General features: G+C 48.2%; 1 long non-coding RNA gene across 1 annotated transcript; it reads right to left on the reverse strand.

Moving 5' to 3' along the window:
• Positions 1 to 1,410: 1,410 nt before the first annotated feature.
• LOC135281475 (uncharacterized) lies at positions 1,411 to 18,358 on the reverse strand. Its single transcript, XR_010348099.1, has 3 exons — positions 18,221 to 18,358; positions 4,564 to 4,657; positions 1,411 to 2,255 (listed from the first exon to the last, which is right to left on the reverse strand). It is a non-coding gene; the product is annotated as an uncharacterized LOC135281475 (long non-coding RNA).
• Positions 18,359 to 19,142: the final 784 nt, after the last annotated feature.

The following is a 19,142-nucleotide window of genomic DNA, read 5'->3' on the forward strand; positions in this document are numbered from 1 at the left end:
TGGGATGGATTCATGTTCCATCAGCTTTTGAGGATGACAAACTCCACTTTGGGAGAGGAAATATCTTTTTGATGACTGGATGGCTCTGAAGATGAAATGCCACAACCTCATCCAAGAGAGAGCTCACATCAGTGAGGAGATTCCTAAAAAAAATATTTTCAGGGCCTGGAAGGAAACCTGAGAGAAATGGGTCTTATTGGTGAGATAAAGAGCCAAATGGAAGATGGATGAAAGGGAAATAAAGATGGAAGGAGAAGAGAGGAAATAAGGAGAAGGCTCCAGAAGGAAAATCAGTCACTGAGATAGGTACCCTGGATCCAAGCAGAGCCAGGGAAGTGGAAGGGGGTCAAATGGGAGATCAGAAAGAAAACTGCTGCAGAAAAGAGAAGACATGGCCAGGAAAGGAAGGAGTGGAATGACAAGGAGGGAAGAGCAGGAGAGATGAAGAGGGTGGAAGAGGCTCGGAGAGACAAAGGAAGCAAGAATAGGAGAGAGGAGAGGAACAAAACTGCCCCCAGAATGAGGTGCAGCACCCCTCCTGCATCTCTTGGATGCTTTTAACAGGCACCTGGAAGAGTCTTCATTTATCAGGAATTCAATTAAGTGGAATAGTCATTAATAATTTTATAGGAATTATTTGTACAGGAAAGCCTGGAGCGAGGAAAAGCCTCCCGGAGCCATTTCTCCTGTCAACACCCTGGGTCAGGTAGGCACTGGCAGCACAGACTCACCAGTTGAGATATTAATGAGATGCCTCTAGGTGCAAATGATGGTTTAATAGGTGTTAGTTACCAGGAGCGCCCCTCGCCTGCACACGCCAGCACACACAGCTCTGCCTCCTTGTTAGAATAAGTAATTAGAATGTAGGAACACTCACTTTGACACTTTAATAAAGTGTCAGCCGTCATCAATTTAGTATTTAATAAAAATAAAATTAAATATTTACTGCTTTTTTTTTAATAACGTTATATTTAAAATACATATTCCTCAAATTTGGGGGGTTTGAAATGAGGTCCTGCTCGGATGCTGGTCCTAAAAAATGAGGTCCATGATTTCTTCCTGGGTTTTGTTTGCCATGTGGAGGAGGGACATTTTTATGGACAAGAAAATCCAGCAGCACTTGCAGAGAAGTGTTCTTATATGGGAGAAGAGAATGATGGAGATTCCTCCTCCATCTTCTGAACCTCCCTGTGCTGCCTGGAGACTAAGGATGAATGGAACAAACCCACCCAGACTGCCACTGCTGATGGCAGACACTCAATGCCAAGGAGTCAGGGAAAACACAACTTTGTTCCCATTTCATTGATAGAACTGTCTTCTAAACCAGGTGTTGGAAAGGAAACAGAAGAAAATGCTGGAAATGGAAGCGTGCTTTAAGCCTGGAGGGAATCTGAAAGTTAAAACAGCTTAAACGAGTTTATTCCCTTCCTATCTCACCATCCCGTGTTTGCCCTTCCTCACGGTGCCCACGTGGCCAAGGGAAGCCCAGCACCGCTCTGCCAGGCTGGGACCTCAGGATGCATCCTGGTGACAAAGCTGAACGAACTGGCCCACAGGGTGCTCAGTGCTCCAGCAAAACAATCTCTCCTCCATCTCTGCTAAAACAAAGAGCAGAGAGCCAAGAGCCCACGGCAGGGCAGAGCTGTTTGGGGTGCAGTCAGCTTTGTGCACGTCTGTGCCCACAGAGCTGAGATGCTCTGCCAAGCCAGGGCTGCTTTGGAAAACAAGAGGTGAGAGGAAGGAGCAGAAGGAGGAGCAGAAAGTCCCTCCAGTCAAGGTGCCTTGGCAACAGGGGGTGTCCCCAGATAGTGCCCTGCTAACAAGGGATCCTGTCTCAGAGACCAAGGAGTCACTGATGAAAGCCTGGCAACAATTGTTTAAATTGAAGCTGCAGCCCTTTTTCTCCTGGAGGGGGACAGTGGGGCTGTTCCCTGTCTTTTGGGGCTCCTGCTAGGCTGCATGCAGGATGTTTGCCCTGGAGCATTGCTCCTGGGGGCTGGGAGTGCTGTTGCAGACACCTTAAAGTACCAGGAGGCTTGTCCAGTGTCACCAGCCACCTCAGGCCAAGGCCAAGTTCAGCTCCTTGGGTTTTTCTAGGCTGAAAAAGCTCTTTCCTGGGCACAATGCATATTTTAGCCCAGGCATCAAATGGATTTTCTGGGGGAAGGCATCTGGGTTTTTCTTACCTCTGGGTTGGTTTGGTTGCATTCCCAATTTCTGGAGCCTCAGCTGTCACACCTGGATCCTCAATCAGACTAGGACCACATCCAACAAGAAAAAGCAGATTACATCTCCAAAACCAAGGGTAACTTACAGTAACACTAAGTCACATGCAAACAATTTTCCCAGGGTTAAAAACAAATATTATACCTCCCTCTAAACTATTTCCTAGGTGATCTTTCCACAAAACATTCATGATAATACAGACATACTCATCATGCTCTGAGCAGCTGTAAAGCATCCTCTGGGGCCAAACCCTGGGGATGGCAGGTCTCTGTGATGCCCAGCAAAGCACCAGCTCAGGGTGGAGAGGCAGTGGCCAGAGTAGGGTGTCCCAGAGTGGGGCTGTGTGGCATTCACATTTTCTGGAAAAATTCCTTTGCCCAGGATTTTTCTCCTGGGAAGCTGAGAAGCATCAGTAAAAAAGGAAAACAAATTTTTATCTCATTTGCTTCTCCTGTGTTTTGCTGCTTTGGAATGTGTTTGGAGACTGTTTACCCACAGGTGATTGTTTCATTGGTTTCTGCTGTGGGTTGTTTTCACTCATTGGACTGTTGGGTCAGGACTCTGGAAAGAATCACGAGTTTTCATTATTATCTTTTTAGCCTTCTCTAATTATCCTTTCTGTATTCTTTAGTACAGTATAGTTTAGTATTCTTTAATATAATATAGCATTATAAAATAATAAATCACCTTCTGAGAACATAGAGGCAGATTCTTCGTCTGGGGGAAACTCAAATACAATAGGGCTGGGGAGGCCCTGGGGCTGCTGGTGAGATCAGGGATGGGGACTGGCGTGGGGACAGGCTCCCAGGGCAGCAGGCAGGGTGCCTGGAAAGGAGTGCCACGCTGTGCCCGTGTCTGTGCCTCTTTGCCTGTGTCTGTGTGTCTGTGCCCATGTCTGTGTCCGTGCCAAGCCCCGCACCCGGCGCTCCGCGGGGCAAACCCGGCTGATGGCTCCAGCAGTGCTCTGTGCCTGCAGCATCCCCGGCACCCCCAGATCCCTGCTCCACCAGCAACCACGCAGGAACCGCCAGGAGCAGCTGGGGAAACCTGTGCTGTCAGCAAAGCCAGGGGAAATCTCCTGTGCTGGCGGCAAGAGCGAGGCAGGAGCAGAATTCCTGAGGGATTGCTGCCTGAGGAAAGGGAGCAGGCAAGGAGAGGTTCGGGGCAGCACCATGGCAAAGCCCTGCAAGGGGCAGCTGCTCAAGGCAGTGGGGCAGCAGGGAGAGCTTGGCTGGCATCAAATGCTCTGCTGTGAAGCCAGGTATGGAGCCAGGCTCCTGCCCCAGTGCCCAGAGGGGTCTGCAGGAGAGCCACAGAGGGACGTCAGACAAGGGGAGGGAGGGATGGGACAAGGGGGAATTCAGGCTGGCAGAGGCAGGTTTAGATCACAATTCTTCCCTGTGAGAGTGGAGAGGCTCTGACAGAGGTTGTCCCGAGAAGCTGTGGACGCCTGGAATTGTCCAAAGTGAAGGTGGATGGAGCTTGGAGCAACCTGGGATGGTGAAAGGCATCCCTGCCCATGGCAGAGGGGTTGAAACAAGATGATGTTTAAGGCCCCTTCCAACTCAAACCATGCTATGATTCCAGGCTCTTAATGACACCTGAATGAGGGTAACACACTTGGACAGTGATTCACTTGCTTTTTCCTCCTCTGGGTCCTAATGATGACTGCCTGCCCTACCTAAATTAAAAACTATCTCTGTTAGGGACTCAGCAAGCCCTGTGCCACCAGCAACATCTGTCCCCCAGCAGGAGATGAGGCCACTCTGTTGCCCCAAACACCAGCAGTTAAATTCACTGAGAAGTTTGTCTGATAGAGGTGAAGCCATCAGGGAGCAGCTTGGAGCTGAGTCTGATTTTTGTGAGGCTTCCTGGGAAGCCTCAGAGCAGATAGGAACATCCAGAGCCTCTAAGAAAATTGTAGCTGCAAACAAGCCCTGACTAGAAACCCTCACTCCCCATGAGCAAAGTGAGACCTACAACACTCCCATTCTGCAGGAGCCAACCAAAACATAACTCCTTGTAGAACCTACAAGGTTCTGCTCAGATGCAGAAGTAAAGGAGGTGCAAAGACACCCGGTGTGCTGGCAGAGCAGGGCAGGAGCTCTGTGGGTTCCCACCAGCCTGGGCAGGTGATGGGGAGTGCTCAGCTCCCGGCCCCACCAAGGGAGAGGTGTTACCTTGGAGAAGAGCTCCACGGCAGAGCAGCTCAGCAGCTGCCCACTGATTCACAAACTCACACCACGTCATTTGTCACCGGGAAAAGCACCCGGCTCTTGAATGGGTAATGCTGGCAGCCTCGCATCAATGTTTTCACAGGCAAATTCGTACGCTGACCTCCTCGGTGAAACACGCAGCAAATGCCTGGAGTCTGGTTTACATCTGCCGTGGGATCCTGTTACATTCAGAACAACCCCTGTCAACGCTGAATCTGTAACAATCAATAAAGAGAGAGAGTTTGTTTGTTCGTGTTTTGTTGGTTTGGGTTTTTTATGTTTTCTCATTCCTAATTGTGTTATTTTGCTACTCCAAGTTTTGCAAGTTTTGCAATTGCATCCCTCCTCCCCTTCTTGTTTTCTTTTAGGACAAGCTGTCATCTTTTCACATCTTTTCACCAGGCCATTGCAAATGTAAAACTGTAAATTGCAGGACTGTGCAAATAGCACTAATAGCATTTGCATAAAAATTGGTTGCAAAGAGCAATTAGCACTTCATTAATAATCAATGAAGGGCCAATTTACACATTGCCCAAAAGCAAATTGTAAATTCAATTTTGTCTATAACTGAGCATTTGGTGCTGGGCAACTGTACAATGGTGCCAGGAGAGACCAGCACAGCACTTTTAGAGTCAAATCTGCTGCGAGCTCAGGTTTTCAGTGATCCCCAACATGGCTCTTTCAGAGGCCAAGCCAGCACCCCCTTCCCAATGGAAGGGAACTCCAGGAGATCGATTTGTTCAGAGGAAACACACAAAAGTCTGGGTGCTACCAGTCCTACTGGCCAGGAGCATGGGTACTGCTTGTGTGGAAGCCTTGTCCTGCTCAAACAGAACTTGCAGGGAGGCTGAGGGAAAGGGGAGGTGCACAAAGGACAGCAGAGAGGTGTCATCACCCCTGTGCTGAGACCTGACCATCCTCCCACTGCAGTACCTGCTACTGCTCTGCAAGGGACAGCACAACTCTTTCCTTTGCCTCTAGGTGAAGGCCTGACAGAATCCCTGTGGGTGAAGGATTCCTACAAAGCCAATTCATCCAGCGTCCCCTTTGTCACTGCCACCCTCACGTGGCCTTTCTGGGACATCCCAGATTTGTATGCTGAGGTCAGAAAGGCCAAACAGCCCCTGCTTTGTCACCTTGATTTCAGTGTCACAGAAGGGTCCCCTGGTCCTGATTTGGCCATGAGGTGGTGCACCCCCCAGCCTCTTCCTTGACATTAATGGTGGTATCCAATAAACTGAGGCAGCTTAACCACTGCAACAACTTTCCCAGCCCCAAATTCTTTGCTATCTCATCCTCCACTTAAAAGGCACAGCCAGCTCCATTTCATGAGCAGAGCCTGACTCTAAACCACTTGACATCTGAAGTTTTCTTATCACATTTAGCATGGATCTCATGAATCTGGTGAAAAGCTAGACGATCATTTAGCAGGGGTTGGTCGCTTTATCTATTTTCCATAATAATTTGAATATTATTACAATGGCACCTTTCATCTGGGGATATACATGCACTTTACATATGTTACATTAATTTCACCGATGAGCTGGGGAAGCACTCCTTATCCCTATTGTGCACATGAGGAAATGGAAGCACAGAGATGATATACTGCTTGCCCAGTATCACACAGGAAGTTTCTGACAGAGCCAGGAATAGAAATCACATCTCCCATGTCTTATGCAGAAGAATATCTTTATGTCTCTGCCCAGTAACTGAGCCCTTAATCCAGACTAAGACACCCACACAGGACCCACTTTGCTGAAAGCAGCACAGACACTCAGAAATGGCAGTGCCTTGCTCTGGGAGAGACTCGACTGATCCAAAATTTCTCCCACAATGAATGCTGGAAGTGCCCTTTGCAAGGAGCAGCTCTGGGGGCTCAGAGGGAGGGAGGCTGGCTCTGAGAGTGGTCTCCATCTGAAGTGGATGTTATTAGTTGGTGTAAGCAGATGCTCAACGTGGGATGCTCAAGACTTCTCATTTTTCACCCAGCAACGTCCCTGCTCCCTTTTTCCTGCCTGTTCAATCCACCTTTACCAAGAGATTGAATTTACAATGGACTTGAACACATTTAAATCCATTTATTGCAAAATTACTTTTCAATAATTACATCATTGTGCTGACTGTGTTGCATAATGAAATTAGCATGAGAGATATTAGAAAGAATATAAAATTATAAGACATATTGAAATACCTCTTTCCCTGTCTGCCTTAGCACAACCCATAGCTTAACTGGAAAACAAGCACTGCTCCTGGATGGGATTTAAATGCATCAAGTGTAATTTTATAATGTTTTTTATATAAATTAATTATAATGGTTATTGCTGCTTTACATTATTAGACTGAAATTTGCCTCCACTTCAGTGCATTAAAAGAAAGCTGCACCCGTATTGCTTCTCAATGCCCTGAAAGTTCTTGTGGCATGGAATCATCCTGCCCACACTGAAATTATCAAAACCTCTGAGATAAAAAGCTTTGGACTCGTGTGGGACTGGCACTGCCCTCCATGGATCCCAAAACCACAGCCCTGGGAGCAGGCACTGGGGTCCTCACAGAGATCTTTGCCTGGGGTGGGACAACCCTTCCAAACCCTGATTTTTCTGCTCCATGCCTGAGCAATAGTAGGGATGCTCAGGCTGGTTTTAGCAGTCCCACCTCAACTGTGCATCTGAAAATAGTTGGAGGCAATAAACCCATTGCCAAACCCAAGCCATGGCACAGGTGAAGTGCCTAACTCAGAGCAGGCACAGCCCACTTAGCTGACCAGGGGCTGCTGGGTGTGTGTGGGAGCATCTCTAGCAGAGCTGGGGCCATCCTCAGGAAGAGCTCTCCTTTGAAAAAAAGAGTTTGGACACCGTGCAGTGATTCCTTTGCCATACCTCCATATTCACATGTTGTTTCCTCATCTAATCCTGGGCTACACCTGCCAAACCAGCCAAGGAGAGGAGGCAGTGAGCTCTTGGGTGGTTAACAAACCACTGGCCACGCTGGACAAACCACAGTCATGCAAAGCACAATGAAGACACAGTGATATGCTTTTACTGCCTCTTAATCCTCAATAGAAGTCTACTAATATTCAATTTGTGACATTATTTGCACATTGAATTAATCCAGAAACTAAAGGGCTAATGAGTTATGGAAAGTAGCACACGGTTTAATTGCAACAACAAGGGCCTGCCAGCCTCCCTCCACTCAGGAATGCCTGGGTAAAAATAAAATTCTGCATGCACTGGTACACACCAGATGGGCAGGGAACAGCAAACTAAAGAATGTGGACTGCCTGAATGACTGTTTTTTAAGTGCCCTAAGTTTTCCCTTTGTTTTCAGGCATGCTCCTCATGAAACAACAGTCATTAAGCATAACACAAAAAAGTCCGGATGACCAAGGAAATAAAATTTACCATGAAAATAATCATAGAATCATTTGGGTTGGAAAAAATCACAGAGTCCAGCTGTTAACACAGCAATTCCAGCTCCATGACTAAACCAAAACCCTGAGTGTCACAATTTCCTTACAGAAAGACACAAGGTCTTTAAAGGATATGTTGAAAATGAGAGAAGTCAGTTGCAGAACTTACAGAACAAAGAGGATAATAGATCTTTTCAGCATATGATGCCACCAGCCCTTGGCAAAAGCTGCTGCTTCATTCAGTGTGCTCAACCCTCTGCACAAGACTTACCCTGCAGCAGGACCACAGCCTTGGTCTACACCCAGATGAGTAAGAATTAGGACTTAAAAGTCAAACTGCAAAACAGAAACAATCATAAAACTTTTCCCCTCTCAAGCCCTCTTTTCAACCTGCTCTGCAGGAAAGATCTCCTCACTGTTTCACACCTTTCTGGAACACCTGAATTTCCCAGAATGGGCCCAGCTTCCAGCCAGCAGCACAGCACAGCCACATTCTGTGCATACACCTGATTTGGGGTCAAATAATAGGAAGGAAGAGACTGCAATCAGCAAAGAAGCTGATGGAAAGCATGAGGAAGAAAAAAAACAGGTTCACTGCCTGCTTGGTTGCCATTTCAGATGATTTAAAACTCTTCCCAAAGTTTTTTACTGTGGAGAAAAGCCAGGAAAAGCATCTTCTGCATGGACTTGTAGAAACTGTCCCTTCCTCAAATCCCCACCTGGCAGAAACTCAAACATTTCTTTTATGTTCATGGTATGGAAAGCTGGCCTTCTCTAAGGTCTCCTCCAAATCTGGTCTAACAAACATATAAAAGAGCAAATCCAGCAAACCCAGACGAAATGCCTCCTTTTCCCTGCCTGAGCTTTGTTAATGGTCAACCCAAGGCAGTAGATCCTGCATTTGTTTCCATCCTGCTGCTGCTTTCCCCAGCTGCTGGAACAAAAGCAAGATGGAGCTGCTAGCAAAGAGGGCTGGAGACCCTCATCTCAGAGCCAGGAGCTCAGGAGTTTGCACTATTTAATAGAAAAAGTGAATAAATCTAAACAGCACTTAATTTATTGATGAAGTAAGAAAGACTGTTTAATGTGGAAAACATAAGCAAGATCAATAGCAGGGAGCACAAATAACTAAGGCTATTGACACTTAAGTATTTTAAGCCTAATTGCAGGCATATGCACTTTCTAAGGGTATCTCACCTTCTAACAGCACCCTTGAGATTATGGGGTTAATTGATGCAGCTGTTTACTCCTGGCTCACGTGGTCCAGATTGGGATTCCCTGGAGGATGCTATTAAACTAAAGTGTTTAATGAAGTGCTAAAGAGTGGAGTTTCTAATATTCTCTTCCCTTGAATGAAATTGAATAGGAATTGGAGCAAACTTCTCCTCCCCAGGTGGGAGCTGCAGCTCAGCATTGGAGTAAATCACCCTGTGCTGCTCACAGGGAGCTTTGTGATGCAGGGGAGGAAGACCAGACCTGCTCAGGTTCGATTTTAGATCAACAGTATGGGGATACTTGTGGGTCTTTTTCCTCCCCAGTCACAGATAGAAGAGACCCACAGACATGCTCCATTTTAGCACTGCTGCTGGACAAGGAATCCGAGGAAGCCAATTCCACTCCTGTGGCTTTTCAGCATGATCTTGGGCTTCTCTCTTTTGGGGCGGGCTGAAAGGATTTGATCTGCATTTGGGAAGGAGAACAGATAACAGCACCCACGGTGTCACTGGCCCGGGTGGTTCAGCTCAACGGCAGCAGGACAAAGCAAGACTGCCAGAAAAGAGCTCTTTAACCAGCCTCCTCTGTTTATACCCTGCCCCAGGCTGGTTTGGTACCTTTGAAAACCAGGTAGGTGCCTGCCTACCATGTGATTGCTAGGCTGACATCCCTGGTCAAAGGGCACAGCCTCCCTGTACCCATCCTGCAGTGCACAGCACAGAGCTCAGCTGCCTTTGTCCCTGTAATGGGAAGGTCGTGGCTCTTCACCTCCATCCAGCACCACCAGCTTCTCCTGAGGGAGCTCTGGCAAAGCAAAGCAAGTAATGAAGGAGATTTCATCTCTGCAACCCTTCACCATCACCCAGACCCTGCCTGGAGGGACCTTGGAGCCTCCTCTGCCAGGGCTCATCCATCCCCTTGCTCCCTCTGAGCGAGGCTGGTAATTGCTGTAAGGCAGAAATTGCTTTCTCCATGTGGCTTTTCCAGCCTGAGAGGGCACACAGACTGATGAGGACAGGGAGTGAGGGGCACAGGGCTGCTCTGCCTGGTTCAGCACACTGGGCAGCACACTGACCTCAGAGCCTTGGAGCTCCTCCCAAGGAATCAGGTGCCATGCACAGACCCTTTGAAATCATCCTCTCCCTCCACAGCAGCCTTTCTACTGCAACTTGAGATTTTCTTCTCTTTTAAAATCAATTAGTTTGAAGCTGTTTTACAAAAGCCTTTCTGCAGCATAGCTATTCCCAGTGAAAATGCTCCTTCTATTGCCTCCATCCACATTGCACCTCCCCTGGGAGGGCCACAGAGATGGGGAGAAGGAAACATTATGTTTGTAGCCCAGATGATGTTACCAACTCCACTGAAAATGCTTCCAGGAACAAGCACGCTGACTGGTGTGTGCAGAATGTGGCTGGGAGTGTGGTGGGTTGACGGGGTTGGTGTTTTCAATGTGTTTGCCCACAGATTCCAGAGGGAGCCATCAGGAGTTGTGGAAGGTAACCAACACCTGGGGGTTCTGTGAATCCAAAAAGGCTGAGATCATGGGTGAAGTGGGGCTGTTTCTGCTGTTTCTGTCCCACCTCTCAGCAGGAATGTGGAACAGAAAGAGGCTGTGAATTCCGAGTTGGATGGGGGTAATCTGCAGGAGAAAACCCAAGCAGGGGCCATGAGTTTATGCCCTGCACAAGGGCCCCAGCTCTTGCCTGGTCAAGGTGTTATTTGTCTCCTTACTACCAGCTTCCTCTTGCTGGATTTATTCACATTTGCCCATGTGCAGTGGATTTCCCAGGCTCCAGTGGTGTCCCAGGCTCCAGCTCAATGTCACCTCAAATGTCACCAAGGGTGTTTTTACTTTCTCTCAGAGCCAGGGTGGCAGGTGGGCTGTACTGGGTGCCCCACAGCCACCTCTGCTCTGAGGGTCCTGCCCCTCTATGGAACCAGCAGCTCCTGGGAAAGTCTTTGTGTGACTTTCCTCCCAATCCAGCACGCCACAACCGCCCTTCCAAACCCACAGGACATTTCTCTTCTGCTACAACCACTGTGAGGGCAGGCTTAAGCTAAGCTGTTTTATTTCACAAATGCAGCCAGGCCAGCATATCACCAAACAGTGAGGCTTTGCTCTGTGCAAACTCATTAAAGCACTGTAATTTAATTGCTTACAATTGTCCATCCATCCCCTGAACCCTGCCCTCTCTGCAGCACAGGGCACAGAGGATCTCCCATCCCTGCGGCCTCCCCTGTCCTTGGCAGAGCAGGACCTGTGGTGGCAGAAGGGACAACACACAGTCCCCAGCCCAATGGGGCCAGCAAAGCCCCCAGGACCGGGAGAACAAAATAATTTGTGGTGCAGAAGAGAAATGAAAACAGCCAAAAGGCTGCAACAGAAAACCAGGCAGAGAGGAAAGGAAAATTAACTAAGAAATATGCAGTCTTGACGTCGATTCACTAAAGAATATTTATTGTCCTCTCACACATCTTGCTTGCTCTCCTAACAAATATAATATTTTTGAGAGAAAGTCTCTCTTTACCACTGCTGTCTCTCTCGTGCCCTTTCTCTGTCTCACCAGCTCTGTCTCTGTCTCTCTGATACCAACTCTGACAAACCGTGCGATTCTGATGGAAAATTCATTAGTCGTCCCTTTTTTTTTTTTCTTCCCCATTTTCCCAGTCAGCTTCGCGCCTGATCTGTCAGCCTCTTCCATCCTGATTATCTGGAGACGCCAATTTCAAAGAGACATCTTAATAGTGATGTCAACGAATTAATTAGATGTGTTAATGAGCTAAAAGCAACCCAAATTAAATTAATGCAGTAATAAGCACAGACAGCAAAATTAGCTCCAATTTCTGTAAATGATTCTGAACTGTACACAACATCTCATCCTGCTAGAACATTACCATCCCCCAAAGCTAATCAAGAACTCCAGTGCAATTAACTGCTTAATTACAAAACACACACACAGCTCATAGATCCAGCAGCAGGAGGGGTGCGCTGGGCTGCGGAGCGAGCGGGGAAATTCTCTGCAACAAACCCTGCACGTCAGCCCTGCCACAGAGGCTCTGCCCCACCAAAAACACCCCCGGGCTCCCCAAAACGGGGATCCACACAGAGGGCATGCACAGGTGGCCAGGTGTGCTCCTCAGGAGCATCCCCATGCTGGATGCCACCAAGGGAGTCCCAGCCTGGCCAGGGATGTTCTCTGGGCTGGTGGCAGAGGTGTGCCCACAGCCCCACGCTGGTTATTGTGTTTATCAGACTGGGGGCTGCGTGGAAAAGCCTAATTGTCCAGCTCTGCTCAGCTCCCCCTGGGATGAGAGAGGAGCCACTAATAGCTTTGCAGAGCTGCTCAGGTATCTGATTAGCTCTAATTGCAGCTGGGAAGGCAGAGGGAAGGAGCAGGATAGCGCTGTGGACAGAGGGAAGGGGAAGAGGATGGTGGAAATGGGGAGAAAGGAAGGGCTGGGGGGAATGGATGGAAATCGCTGGAGGCACACAGGAAGAAGGAGAGAGAATGGTGAGGCCAAGAGAGAAATGATGGATGCAAACAACAAAAAGAGGGAAAAACCAGACAAACAAAGAACTGAAGGCAGAAACAAAGGGATGGAAGGCAAGACAAAGAGGGCTGCATGCTGCCAGGCCCCGTGGAGCAGCCGGGGCAGGAAACTTGGTGGATATAAGAGTGGGTTTTGGACAGGCCCCATCCTGGCCCTGCAGAGCTGGGATGTGCTGGAGATAGTGGGAAACACAGCTGCCTCATCATGGGATGACACAACCAGTTTGGAGGTTGTGGAATCATTAGTCCACCCCATAAATGAGGAATATTTGCAATCAAGATGAAGGCTGAGATTCACTGTGACAAACAACATCTCCGTGTTTCCCCCTTTTTTTTTTTTCCCTCCACCTTTTGTTGCAATTAGTTCAGTCTGTTAATAAGCAAAGGATATTTTTAGTTAATTTCAGTTCCAGCTAATTGATTCAAAAGCGAAACCCAGCAACTGAGTTAATTGATCCATGTGTCTTCTGCTGCGGCGGCGAGGAGCTCTCTGGGCAGCTGCCGCGGCTGGGGCTCAGAGCAGCACGGCGAGGACGGGAAGCAGGGCAGCAGCAGAGCCCCTGCCCCGAGCACGGGGGCCAAGCACCACCCCAGCAGCTGTGCCACTCGCCCCTCGGTGCAGAAGGAGCTGCAGGATGATGGCCTCTGCACGGCTGCCAGGGGAGCGTGCCAGCCCCGGTGCCAGGCGGCTCGGTGAGCAGGATGCCCTGGCTGGCTGCATCCACAGGGATGTCCAGCCTGGCACACTGTCTCTGATGGGCACAGCAGGAGATGGTGTTTCAGAAAAGTGTGCTCCCCCTGCTGCTTTCCACTTCCCTCGTGATCCCTGGCAGACATGCTGGAGGGTGCACGCCTGGCCAGGGATTTTAGCTGCTACTTATAAAGCTGTTTCCATGAGTTTGTCTAATCCCCTTTTCCTCCTGTGGCAGTAAGTTCCCAAAGTTCACTACCTGCCGTGTCCAGAAGAGCTCTTTTATCTATCTCAAACCTAATCTCTTATGCTTTCAATTGAGTGCCTCTTGTTCTTGTATTTACAGGATTTGGTGAAGAACCATTCTGTGTCCAGATTATCCACTGCCTTCAGGATTTCCTAAATCTAAACCAAATCTCCCTTCAGCCTTTTCCACCTCTGCCTGGCAGTCAGCACCATCCCTTACCTGCCTTGTGTGTTTGCATCGTGTCACAAGGGCCTGGTCCATCTTTTCACTGCAAAACTGGATCTTCTTCCCCGTGAATTCAACACAACTCTCCTGTCCCTGTGCTGCTGGTGCTAAGGGTGCTCACATCCATGAGCACCCAACACTTAGCAGCATTTTCAATCACAGAATAAAAGAATGATTTGGGTGAGAAAGGACCTTTAAGATCACCAAGCCCAACAATTAATTTGGCACTGCCAAGGTCACCACTAAACCACGTCCCCAAGTGCCACATCTACAGGTTTAAATACCTCCAGGGATGGTGACTCCACCACTGCTCCAGGCAGCCCTGTTCCAGTGCTTGACAACTCTTTGGTGATGAATCTTTTCATAAAATCCAATCTAAACCTCCCCTGGTGCAGCCTGAAGCCCTCTACTGTCATCCTATTGCTTGTTACTTGGGAGAAGAGACTGAGGTGAGCTGTAGGGAGTGAGAAGGTTCCTCCAGGCTGAGCTGCAGCTCCCTCAGCCACTCCTGATCAGAGTAGTGCTCCAGACCCTTTCTGATCTCAGTTATCCTTCTCTGGACTTGATTCAGCCCCTCAATCTCTTTTTTGGATTGGGGGGCCCTGAACTGAGCACAGGATCTGAGGTGCAGCCTCACCAGTGCCCAGCACAGGGACATGATCACTGTCCTTGTTCTACTGGCCACATTACTGCTGATACAAGCCAGGTGTCATTGGCCTTTTTGGCCACCTGGGCACACACAGCACTGGCTCGGGTTCAGCCAGTGCTCACCATCATCCCCAGGTCCTTTTCCACTGGGCAGCTTTCCAGCCACTCTGCCCCAATGCATTATTGCATGGTCAGCCCTGACTGCTGCTTTTGGGATTTTTGGTTTCATGGCTGCAGGCAGAGCCAGCCTCCACCCTGATCCCACAGCCCTGCACACCCAGGACCTCACAGCAGAGGTTTGCACAGGCTGGGCAGGCCATGGGTCACACCTGACTTTATCAGCTGGGTTGGAGTCCAGGGGCAATCAAGTTCACAGCTCTGCAAGTTATTCCTGAAATACCTGTTGATATAGGTCTCCTGAGTTTCCTACAGGCTGCTACTGTTCCTCTTGCCTATTCCTCCTGATAGCTCCTCAAGTCAATTCTCAACCACCTAATCATTTCCAGGGGAAAGACAAAGCTCCTGGGGCAGATAAACCAGAACTGTCAAACACTTGAAGAGCACGAGCCATAAATTGCATCTCGCAGTAATGGGCACAGTGCAAACAAGAACACCCAGGCTACAAAACCAGGTTTGAAACAAGCCATAAATTGTGCCAGAGATAAACAAAGAGCCTTTGGGCTTCCTCTGCACCATCTTGGGAACCTGACAGGATCAGACCACATTCAGCAGGCAGCTCAGCATCTCCTGAGGTGTGTAATGGCCAACCCATGCACAGAGGCTCCACATCAAGCCACTTTCAGTAAACAAAATTTTCCTGGCAGCTCCATGGCTTCAGAAAGGGGTCAAAATGCAAACCAACCCATCTCAAAGGCTACAGCAGAGGTTTTCTAAGCATGACTTGCTTAAGGCTCAGAGAAACACGGTCAGTACATGGTACAAACCCAGGGGTGTGCTTGAAGCTGCTCTGCTCCTGAGCTGTGCAGGGGCCCTCCAGCTCACCCACTCCTGCTCAGTGGCCCTCAGAGACCCTGACCTGAGCCACCATGAAACAGGGATACTCCCTGCTCTCCTCGTGTCTCTGCCTTCACACCCACCTCCCTTCACACCCACCTCTCCTCCAAAGCAGTGGTGGGATGAGCCATCCACACCATGCTTGGGCACAGCTGAGTTCAGATCTCTGAGAAAAACTAAAAATTCGTTGTGTTCCCTGTTGATGAGTAGGAATAAAGTTGGAGTAAAAATCTGCATCGTTGAGCATGCTGACTATTTTGTGCCTGGCCACTTCTTTCTTACTCTCATGTAGGAGTTACATCTTTAAGACAAATAATGCATTTTCAAAGGGACATTAAGGGTGTTATTGCAGTCTCTGAGGGCTGCATGCCATGGCATTGAGGAGTAGTGATAGAGAGACAGAAAAATTCCTTGGCCTCTGCACCTGCAGTGTAACTAAGGATTTTCTAATGAAAGAGCCTAATAAAAAATAAGATTTTCCTGAAAGTGCATGCTTAAACAATCTTCTGCAGTAGGGCCTAATAGCAAGTCCTCTGTGCTGGGAGCTCAACGTGGTGCAGTTTCCCCTCTTCCCAATTTTTTAAATAGGATATTGCAATGCACTATCCATGAGGAAAAATCAGTAGATGAAAAGCTGGGCAGGGAGCTGAGCTTTTTTGAGTGTGATTGGCTCTGAGAGCCCCCAGCATCTCTGAGGAATGAGGTGCAGGTCCCAGCCTTTCAGCCAGAATTGGAAATAAGGCAATCCTTCCCTTGTCAGAACCAGCAGGGACAGTTTGCTTTTAGTGCTCATTGGGAAAAGTTGAAGGGAGAGGGAGCTCTTAAATAATGCTGCAAATTACCCTCACTTTAAAATGCTAGTCCTTGATTTGTCAGCCTATTTTTGAATAATTTACAGTGGATTTGGCAGGTTGCTGTGATATACAGTGTAATATGCATGTGGAACTCTTTCAAAGCAGAAGTTAATACTTTCCAGGAGAAAAAGGAAATAATTGTGTCAAAACAAGCCTTAACCACTGAGGTTTACCTGTTTCCTAATGCACAGGAGTTTGCAAACATGACTCCCATTAAAGCAAACGAGACACACACATATGAGTCTGTCTGCCTTGAGAAGAAAATATTCTTCACAAGTGCCTTTCTTGGTGTTGGATGATCAATCCACCATCTGCTTTTATTTATTCATGATTTCTCAGACTACTACAACAATATTGACATTAAATACAGCTTTGGCTTATTAATTTTTTTCATTCATATGTATTTTAAGTCAATTTTATTGACTTCCCCTTGGCTTGCTCTTTTAGCTGTTTGCTTGTTTTCCGGGCCTGCTACTTTGTGCCTACCCTTACATCCATTTCCAATATTTTCTTTCCAGCTCCTTGCTTTTGTTCCAGGTAGCCACCAGAGAGTAATTTTCTGTTCCAGGCGCTGTGGATGAGCTGGATTCAGAACTGCTGACCAGACTGAGCATTTCCCCAGCTCAGGCTGCAGATTTGGGGCAGTCCTGCTCACCCCGGGATCACTGAGGCTCCAGCAAGGATCTCTCAGACCCTGGAGCTGTTCCAAAGGGATGGCATCAGCACATCCTCATCCCAAGCAAACCATCATTCTCCCCCACACTGGGCATATGCAGATGTGTCCCTGTTCTCAGCAGTTTGTGAAACTCAGGACAGACAATTGTTAATTATATTTCATGCCTTTCCTATCTCATTGCCCCCAGGACCCCAGGCCTGGCTGGGGCTGCACATTTGATAGCCCACCCCTGACTCTGACCTGTCCCTCTCTTCCTCATCTCCACACCCTCTTCCTTCACCCCTTCACTGCCTCATCCCAGTTTCAAGCGAACACAGATCAAACATTTAAGCCCCAAAAGGCTCCCAGCCAAGGACCAAGTCTCCTTTCATGATTTCAAGAAAGACTTCACCTACAAACATTTTCAAGTTTGGGATCTTGCTCTTAAGATGTCATCCTTATGGGAGGGGACAAATCTCATTCTACCCCAGCAATTCACAACCCCACACCCTCCAAAAGCTCCATGTCCATTTTAGGGAGTATTGTTTCCTGAGAGATGCTTTCCCTGCCTCTCCAATAATCTTCCTTTTCCCTCTGTTTCTGCAGCTTTATTTTGCCCATGTCCCTCACGATTTTGTACTCATTCCTCTTTGTGCTCTTCTCTCTGATCACTGCTTCCCCTCTTGTCATATTCTGCACTTGTGGAGTAACAACCTGTCACATTCATAACCTCCTTGCACCAAAAATGTTCTTTGATCTGTGTAAACTACATTTGATGCTGAAATCCTTGATATTAATATCTTTTGTTTGTGTGTCAATGTTCTCTAGAATCTAATTAAGCAATGTTTTGAGAGCATTGTATATGTTTGAACAATTTGGCAGAGCAGACAATATGAGCTATTGACCTGCAAGGATAAATTGTGCTTGCAGATTCTAGGAATTCACACGTGCATGCTTCTTTATGCTGTTTCTTCTGAAATATGTGCATTCAGAACGAGGCCTTGCTTTGTAATAATCTCTGCAAGGCTTAATCAACTATCTGCTCATGCTCTTTACTGTAATTGCAGTGGCAGTTACAGCAGGGCACAACAGAGGTAGGTTTAAGCTACCAACACACCCAATATTAAAATACAACAAAGAACAAGTTCTACCCAAGCACTAATAACAGAGATTATTCAATCAATAGCCTCTCGTTATGAATGAATAGGCTAAATTGCCTTTGAATGATGTAAAGATTGACAAGGCAGGGCTCAGCCTGATATAACTACTTACCCTGATTTGACTTGGGTGATTTGAAAGGTGGCACTGAATGGCAGCAGGGTCAGGCCTGGGGGGCTGTGCAGGTGCCAAGCACGTCCTCAGAGGGGGCACAGTGCTCTGGGGGATGCTCAGGACCTGGCAGCAGACACTGCACACCTCTGCTGGATTGCACCTGGAGAGGGGCTTTAGAAGAGGGAGGGAGGGGAAAAGAGAACAGCAAATTGTAGTAATGAGAATTGGAGAGAATGCTTGGCTGGGTGAGGAGCTGTGCTCACACTCACTGCTGGCCCCGCTCCCTGGGATGGGTCTGGTGGCTTAAGGCAAGAAAATTGGGAAAATTGGGCCATTCTGAGCATACCCCACCTTGACATGTGCTCAGATGCAGCTGCCAGGTAAGAGCAGCTCCCAGTCCTGGGTTTGGGGCCAGGCTTCCCCCTCCCACCTACTTGCTGTTCAGTGGAGGATGCAGTATCAATACAGGGCCTTATCTCATTGCTTAGACCTCTTCAGGGAGCTGAAATCAAGGAAGACCAGGATATCAGTGATTCCCACCAGGTGGGACTGGAGGCACTGGGGAAGGGCTCCACAGGGCTCCACAATACTGCCTGGAAATGAGTTAGGGTCAGCTTGGAAGGCAGGCACATTTGAGTGGTGGGGCTAACTCACCCTAAATCTGCAGCTGGAGCCATGAACGTGTCTCTGCTCCTGGAGCAGCAAGCACAGACCTCGGGATGTGTGAAATAAAGAGCACTCTCACACAGGGGAGGTTTGATGGAAAAACAGGCAGGGGTTTATCACCAGGAGCCACCCTCAGCATCCCTCACTTCTGTTCTGCTGGTGGTGAACTGCCAGAGTCCCCAGGGCTAAAATCAAACTCCAGACAGGGGCCACCAGCTGACACAGCCACACTCTTGGGAGCCCTGCCCTCCTGCCA

This window comes from Passer domesticus, chromosome 15, assembly GCF_036417665.1.
Source record: "Passer domesticus isolate bPasDom1 chromosome 15, bPasDom1.hap1, whole genome shotgun sequence".
Lineage (NCBI taxonomy): Eukaryota > Metazoa > Chordata > Aves > Passeriformes > Passeridae > Passer > Passer domesticus.